We start from the raw sequence: 7697 nt of genomic DNA on the forward strand, positions 1-7697 counted from the left end.
GGAATGTTCAAGAGGAGTAACAGTGACGTCAGCGATTTCACAGACGCTGTGGTGTCATTCATAACAACACTGGCTGATAGTATCGTCCCCACAAAGAAGGCGAGGGTGTTCCCAAACCAGAAACCATGGGTGGACAGTACTATCAGAGCAGCCCTGAACTCTCGCACCACTGCTTATAACCAGGGCAGAGAGTCAGGAAACATGGAAGAGTACAAGACAACAGTCTACACTCTGCGCAAGGCTGTCAAACTTGCTAAGAGGACGTATGCCGACAAGATGGAGGCACAAATGGCGCAGAAGGACACATGAAGCTTATGGCAGGGACTGAGGGCTATAACTGACTACAAAGTCAGCGCCCCCTCAATGGGGAGCGACGACGCCTCCCTTGCGGACCAGCTCAACACCTTCTACGCGCGGTTTGGTGCAAACAGTGGCACTGCTAGCCCAACGGCTAGTGACGTCACTGGTGCGCCGGCTGTTGTGGAGGGGGGGGGGGGCATCCGCGGCGGGGCGGGGACGCTCTCTCATTGACGGTACACAGTGTGAGAAGAGCATTTATGCAGGTGAACACCTGGAAGGCTGCTGGCCCAGATGGTATAACAGGACGTATACTTAAGTCCTGTGCCAACCAGCTTGCCCCGGTGTTCACCGCCATATTTAATCAATCCCTGGCGGAGTCAGTGGTCCCTGCCTGCTTCAAGATGTCTACCATCATCCCTGTACCGAAGAAACCCTCCCCAACATGTCCAAATGACTACAGACCGGTGGCACTCACCTCTGTGGTCATGAAATGTTTTGAGAGGCTGGTCAAGGACCACATTTGTGCCTCCCTCCCCAGTGATATGGACCCTATGCAATTTGCATACAGGACAAACAGGTCCACTGACGACGCGGTCTCCCAGGTACTGCACAGCACTCTCTCCCACCTTGACCGTCAGAAGGGGGGCTATGTGAGACTGTTGTTCATTGACTACAGCTCAGCGTTCAACACCATAGTCCCCACCAGACTGGTGGACAAGCTGATCGAGCTGGGTCTGAGCTCCGCCCTGAGCGCCTGGGTACTGGACTTTCTGAGTGAAAGACCCCAGGCGGTCAGGGTGGGGGGTCAGACCTCCAACACCATCACCCTGAGCATCGGGTCCCCCCAGGGCTGTGTTCTAAGCCCCCTGCTGTACTCACTCTACACACACGATTGTGTGGCCAAGTTCAGCTCCAACTCCATAGTGAAGTTCGCAGACGACACGGTGGTGGTGGGGCTGATCTCGGACAACGACGAGAAGGCCTACCGGGAGGAGGTTGAGGTACTGGAACACTGGTGCCAGGACAACAGCCTGCTCCTGAACATTGGTAAAACCAAGGAGCTGATCGTGGATTATAGGAGAGGACAGCAGGAGACACACACACCACTGATGATTAACGGGGCTACCGTGGACTGGGTGAGCAGCTTTAAGTACCTGGGGGTCCACATCTCAGAGGATCTGACATGGTCAACACACATAGACACAGTAGTAAAGAAGGCGAAACAGCGCCTCTACCACCTGAGACAGTTAAGGAAGTTCAGAGTATCGGGGAAGATACTCCAGTCCTTCTACTCAGGAGCTGTAGAGAGCATCTTGACCGGAAACATCACTGCCTGGTATGGAAACAGCACGGCACAGGACAAGAAGGCCCTACAGAGAGTAGTGCGCTCAGCCGAGCGTACCACGGGTATTGCACTACCTCCCCTGCAGGTTCTATACAACAAGAGGTGCAAATCCAGAGCCTGCAGGATAATGAAAGACCCTCACCACCCCAATAACAGCCTGTTCCAGCTGCTGAGGTCAGGCAGACGCCTGCGAACCCCAGCTACTAGGACAGAGCGGCTTAGGCTCAGCTTCTTCCCCCAGGCCATCAGAGCCCTGAACAATGAACATTGAGTGCCACAGAACACTGAACTATCCACACACAAGCACACATGAACACACGCACGACACGCACGCTGTGCACGCTCACACACTAGCAGCCACTTAACACTTTAACATGAGCGGGCACACACGGGCACACACTCTAAGGCCACTTTAAATTAGAATAACAGGAACAGTGTATTGCACTACCAAAGCTACCTAGCATGTCCTATATGCTCTGTAAATAACTATGTACAGATACCGAGATGTCACACCATGTTACCTGTTACCTGTTTATTGCACAATGTTGTTTTTTATTGGATTCTATTATATGTTGTACCACTGTATTGCACATCGTTGCGGGCAAGACCACCCGCATTTCATTGTATACTTGTATGCCGTGACAATTAAAAACTCTTGACTCTCTCTCTCTTGACTCTTGATTATGTGTCCCTATTATCCCTGTTAGTCTAGTGTCCTTGTATTAGTGTCTAGTCCCCCCTTGTTGTTTTGTTACTTCATGTTCCTGTCTAGTCCTATCTTCCCCGTGTTGTTAGGTTACATTGTATTGGAACCTGGTATTAGTTTCTAGTCTTGTTCCCTCTGTGTATTCATGCTCCTGTGTGTGTGTTGTCCACTCTATTCCCCGGTCTGGTTTAATGTTGGTGTCACTGTTAATGTCAGCGGGTGTGTCGTGTTAGTAATCAGTGTGATTAGTCCTCCTATATATTCTGTGCTGACCTGTTACTTCCCTGTCGGTTTGTAAACGTATCTTGTGTCGTCCGTTGTTGTCAGAACATTATTATTATCATTATACCATTGTGGTTGTGATTTCAAGCAGCACCCTTCCGTGCTCTTCACCTTTAAACCTTTTGTGATATAATCATTATCTGGCAGCTTAGGCTGTGGTACTCGTCTTTGTTTTGTTGTTGTAGTTGTACTGTAAAGAGCAAAGTAAAGCCTCTTCTCAACTACACCCCGCTTGTGTCCTGCCTCTCTCTCATTCCTGTATTGCGCCTGGGTCCACACCACCAACAACGAGATTCTTACAGAACAAACCGACCATAAATTGGACCCAGCAAGCAGGACGAGGGAGAACTGGCACAACCTCCTCCACCGGCCTCACTTCCAGCGCGACCGCCGCGGCCAGCGCCGTCTCTACCTCAGAATGACGCAACCAGACCTGGATTCAGCGGACTACGGGAGAGACCAAGCGAACGACCTATTGCTCACCATGGAGCGCTTCTTCCAGGGAGATTGCTCTTCATCCACGTGGGAGAGGATGCAGCTACACGCGCTGCTCTCCGGTGCAAGCGCGACGTGCGGCGCAGAGCAGACTCCACTGCTCGCAGAATACGACCGCCTGCTGGGAATGGTTATTCGTGCGCTCTGGTCCCCTGCTCCCAACGAAGCCACAGCTATCAGCACGCCTTCCTCCACAAGTAAGGCCTCTACTGCCACCGCAGCAGTTAGCGTTGGTCCCGCAGCCTTCACTGCCCAGGCTGTTAACACTGCCCAGACAGCCAGCTCAGGCCCTATAGCTAACAAGGCCTCTGATGCTGGGACCGCCCCGTCGGCCGGCAAGGCCCCTGTGGTTAGCTTAGACCCTGTAGCTTTGGCAGCTACCCCCTTAGCTCTCTCAACAGACACGGGCCCCATAGCTAACAAAGCCTCCGATACTGGGACCGCCTCGTCGGCCGGCAAGGCCCCTGTAGTTAGCCTAGCCCCTGTAGCCAATGTAGCTTTGGCAGCTACCCCCTTAGCTCTCTCAACAGACACGGGCCCCATAGCTAACAAAGCCTCCGATACTGGGACCGCCTCGTCGGCCGGCAAGGCCCCTGTAGTTAGCCTAGCCCCTGTAGCCAATGTAGCTTTGGCAGCTACCCCCTTAGCTCTCTCAACAGACACGGGCCCCATAGCTAACAAAGCCTCCGATGCTGGGACCGCCTCGTCGGCCGGCAAGGCCCCTGTGGTTAGCTTAGCCCCTGTAGCCAATGTAGCTTTGGCAGCTACCCCCTTAGCTCTCTCAACAGACAAGGGCCCCATAGCTAACAAAGCCTCCGATGCTGGGACCGCCTCGTCGGCCGGCAAGGCCCCTGTGGTTAGCCTAGCTCCCGTAGCTTGCACTGCTAGCAGAACCTCTGCCCCCACAGCTAAGTCAAGGTTTTATTATGTTAGGAGGCTCAGGGTAGGCTTGTTCTCTACCACTAGCTTACTCCCTCCTGCTACTGCTAGCGAGGCTTATGCAACTGGTAGAACATTTGGTGATAGAGCAGCCTCTGCAGTAGCTACCTACCTAGCTGCCCTCGCGTGCACAGGCCCTATAGCTAACATAGCCTCAGATGCTGGGACCGCCCCTTCGGCCGGCATGGCCTCCGTGGTTAGCACAGCCCCTGCCGCTAGTGTAGCCTTGGTAGCTACCACCTCAGTCCAGTCCGCTAGAGCCCCGCCTGCTAGCGTAGCACGCACTTCTAGCAGGTCTCAGAAGGCTAGCAAAGCTAAGAAGACTAGCATAGTCCCTCCTGCTAGTGTGGTATCTACAGCTAGCACCTTAGCCCTTCCTGCTAGTGTAGCATCTACAGCTAGCACATCCCCCACTGCTAGCAGACTCTCTGCAGCTAGTACTGCTCCTGCACTTAGCTCAGCCCCTGCTAGCGTACTCCAGGTTGCCTATGTAGCCTCTACCACCAGCATGTCTCCCACTGCTAGGACTGCCCCTTCAGCTAGCAAGGTCAGTTTCCCCAGTGCTAGGACTGCCCCTTCAGCTAGCAAGGTCAGTTTCCCCACTGCTAGGACTGCCCCTTCAGCTAGCAAGGTCAGTCTCCCCGCTGCTAGGACTGCCCCTTCAGCTAGCAAGGTCAGTCTCCCCACTGCTAGGACTGCCCCTTCAGCTAGCAAGGTCAGTCTCCCCGCTGCTAGGACTGCCCCTTCAGCTAGCAAGGTCAGTTTCCCGGGAGCCGCCCCGTCGGCTAACCCCTCTGTCTCGTCCGCTAGAGCCCCTGCTGCTAGCCACCTAGTCCTGTCCGCTAGAGTCCCTACTGCTAGCACCTTAGCCCCGCCGGCTGGTGTAACCCTAGCAGCTAGCACAGGCCCGGCAGCTAGCATATCCCAGGTAGCTAACCCAGTTTCTACTGCCAGTTTAGCCCCTGTTAGGGCAACTCAACGCTGTGGTCTGCACCGAGGTCGATCTGCACCTGGAGAGTCGTCTGGTCCAGCCCTGCGCCGTGGTCTACGCCGTGGTCAACGCCGAGGTCTGCACCGAGGTCGATCTGCACCTGGAGAGTCATCTGGTCCAGCCCTGCGCCGTGGTCTACGCCGTGGTCAACGCCGAGGTCTGCACCGAGGTCGATCTGCACCTGGAGAGTCATCTGGTCCAGCCCTGCGCCGTGGTCGACGCCGTGGTCTGCACCAAGGTCAACGCCGGGAGGGGCTCCCATCCGGGGTCCCATGCCCGGTCCCAAGATCTCCACCTGGAGTGGTCCCCGTCCAGGGTCCTGCTCTGGGGTCGTCGCCTCCGCCCTTCATCTCCGGGCCCCCTCGTTCAGTCCCGGGGTCTGCGCATGGAGTGTTCCCCGTCCGGGGTCCTGCTCTGGAGTTGTTGCCCTCGCCCCTTTGTTCTGGGCCTCCTCACCGGGCCCCTGTCCCAGTGCCCGGCCTCCGCCGTTGGGCTCCTGTCCCTGTCTCCAGCCCTCCTCACCGGGCCCCTGTCCCCGTCTCCGGCCCCCCTCGCCGGGTCCCTGTCCCCGTCTCCAGCCTCCCTCTCCGGGCCTCTGTCCCTGTCTCCAGCCCCCCTCACCGGGCCCCTGTCCCCGTCTCCAGTCCCCCTCACCGGGCCCCTGTCCCCGTCTCCGGCCTCCCTCACCGGTCCTCTGTCGCCGTCTCCAGCCCCCCTCTCCGGTCCTCTGTCCCCGTCTCCAGCCTCCCTCACCGGGCCCCTGTCCCCGTCTCCAGCCCCCCTCACCGGGCCCCTGTCCCCGTCTCCAGCCCCCCTCACCGGTCCTCTGTCCCCGTCTCCAGCCCCCCTCACCGGGCCCCTGTCCCCGTCTCCAGCCCCCCTCACCGGTCCTCTGTCCCCGTCTCCAGCCCCCCTCTCCGGGCCTCTGTCCCTGTCTCTAGCCCGCCTCTCCGGGCCTCTGTCTCTGTCCCCCTCTCCAGTGCCCCTGGTCCCGTGCTCTGTGCGCCCTTCTCCGGGCTCCCCTCTGGTCCTGTTCCCCGGCCCCCCGGCTCCAGTTTTCCGTGTCCTCGTCCCCAGTTTTTTCCGGGGTCTCTGCCCTTCGCCCTGCCTGTCCCTGGTCGGTCTTGTGGGTCGTCTGGGAGCCTCCCCTTCGGGGGGGGGGTACTGTCATAATCTGCCCTTTGGACTCAGGAATTCTCTGAACAATAAACATTACCCTCTGGCAACACCTTTCGAACATTACCCTCTGGCACCACCTTGTGGTTTATCGGGGAGTGAACTCCTCCTGTCTACTATGGCCTCAGTCCTTGTGTTGTTTTGTTTACAATGTTTAATCCCTGCCTGGCTCAAGACCTGGCTGCCTATTATTATGTGTCCCTATTATCCCTGTTAATCTAGTGTCCTTGTATTAGTGTCTAGTCCCCCCTTGTTGTTTTGTTACTTCATGTTCCTGTCTAGTCCTATCTTCCCTGTGTTGTTAGGTTACATTGTATTGGAACCTGGTATTAGTTTCTAGTCTTGTTCCCTCTGTGTATTCATGCTCCTGTGTGTGTGTTGTCCACTCTATTCCCCGGTCCGGTTTAATGTTGGTGTCACTGTTAATGTCAGCAGGTGTGTCGTGTTAGTAATCAGTGTGATTAGTCCTCCTATATATTCTGTGCTGACCTGTTACTTCCCTGTCGGTTTGTAAACGTATCTTGTGTCGTCCGTTGTTGTCAGAACATTATTATTATCATTATACCATTGTGGTTGTGATTTCAAGCAGCACCCTTCCGTGCTCTTCACCTTTAAACCCTTTGTGATATAATCATTATCTGGCAGCTTAGGCTGTGGTACTCGTCTTTGTTTTGTTGTTGTAGTTGTACTGTAAAGAGCGAAGTAAAGCCTCTTCTCAACTACACCCCGCTTGTGTCCTGCCTCTCTCTCATTCCTGTATCCACACCACCAACAACGAGATTCTTACATAGTTAGTTGTTAGCTTCAAAATGGTACCAGATATGAGGTACTTTGACATACCCAGTAACTAATAATCTATCACAAACCGATGTACGTTCAAGTTCATGAATTTTCTAACTGGGCCAGTGGTCTCAGGAGGGTAAGTATCTATCTCTCTTGGTGGTTGCGGCCTCCTAGCTCGCTAGCTCTCTCTCTCCTCGTGGTCTCCCCTCCCCCTGCCTCCGTTCGGAGGCTGGCTCTGCTCTTCTTCTCTCAGGCCCAGTCCACATCATCACAGGTATTTTTGACACAGTTTTCTTTATTTTTATTATTCCACAAAAAAAAACTCTGTCCACACGACGTGGTTTAAACCCTGCACAGAGTGACGTATATACATGTAGTACAATGCCAAAGCAAAAAACACGTCACTTTCTGGTCAAGATAGGTGTCTCTCTATAAACTGATCTCTGTGGAAGCACAGATATTAAACTATGTTCTATGTTTTTATATACAACTGACTCTATCTCAATTTCTACAGTTCACTGTCATGGCTCATTTTAAATATTCCACAACAAATATGACCAGTTTATCATCAGAGACACACAAGCGTCTGACCAGCAAGTGACAAAGAGCTCTGGTCAGAACGTACATTAATACATAATTGAAATGACGTACATTAGACATCCAGATATAACAAGAAGAGT

The sequence above is a fragment of the Notolepis coatsorum genome (genome assembly GCF_963971535.1).
Source record: "Notolepis coatsorum genome assembly, chromosome: 15".
In the NCBI taxonomy this organism is placed as follows: domain Eukaryota; kingdom Metazoa; phylum Chordata; class Actinopteri; order Aulopiformes; family Paralepididae; genus Notolepis; species Notolepis coatsorum.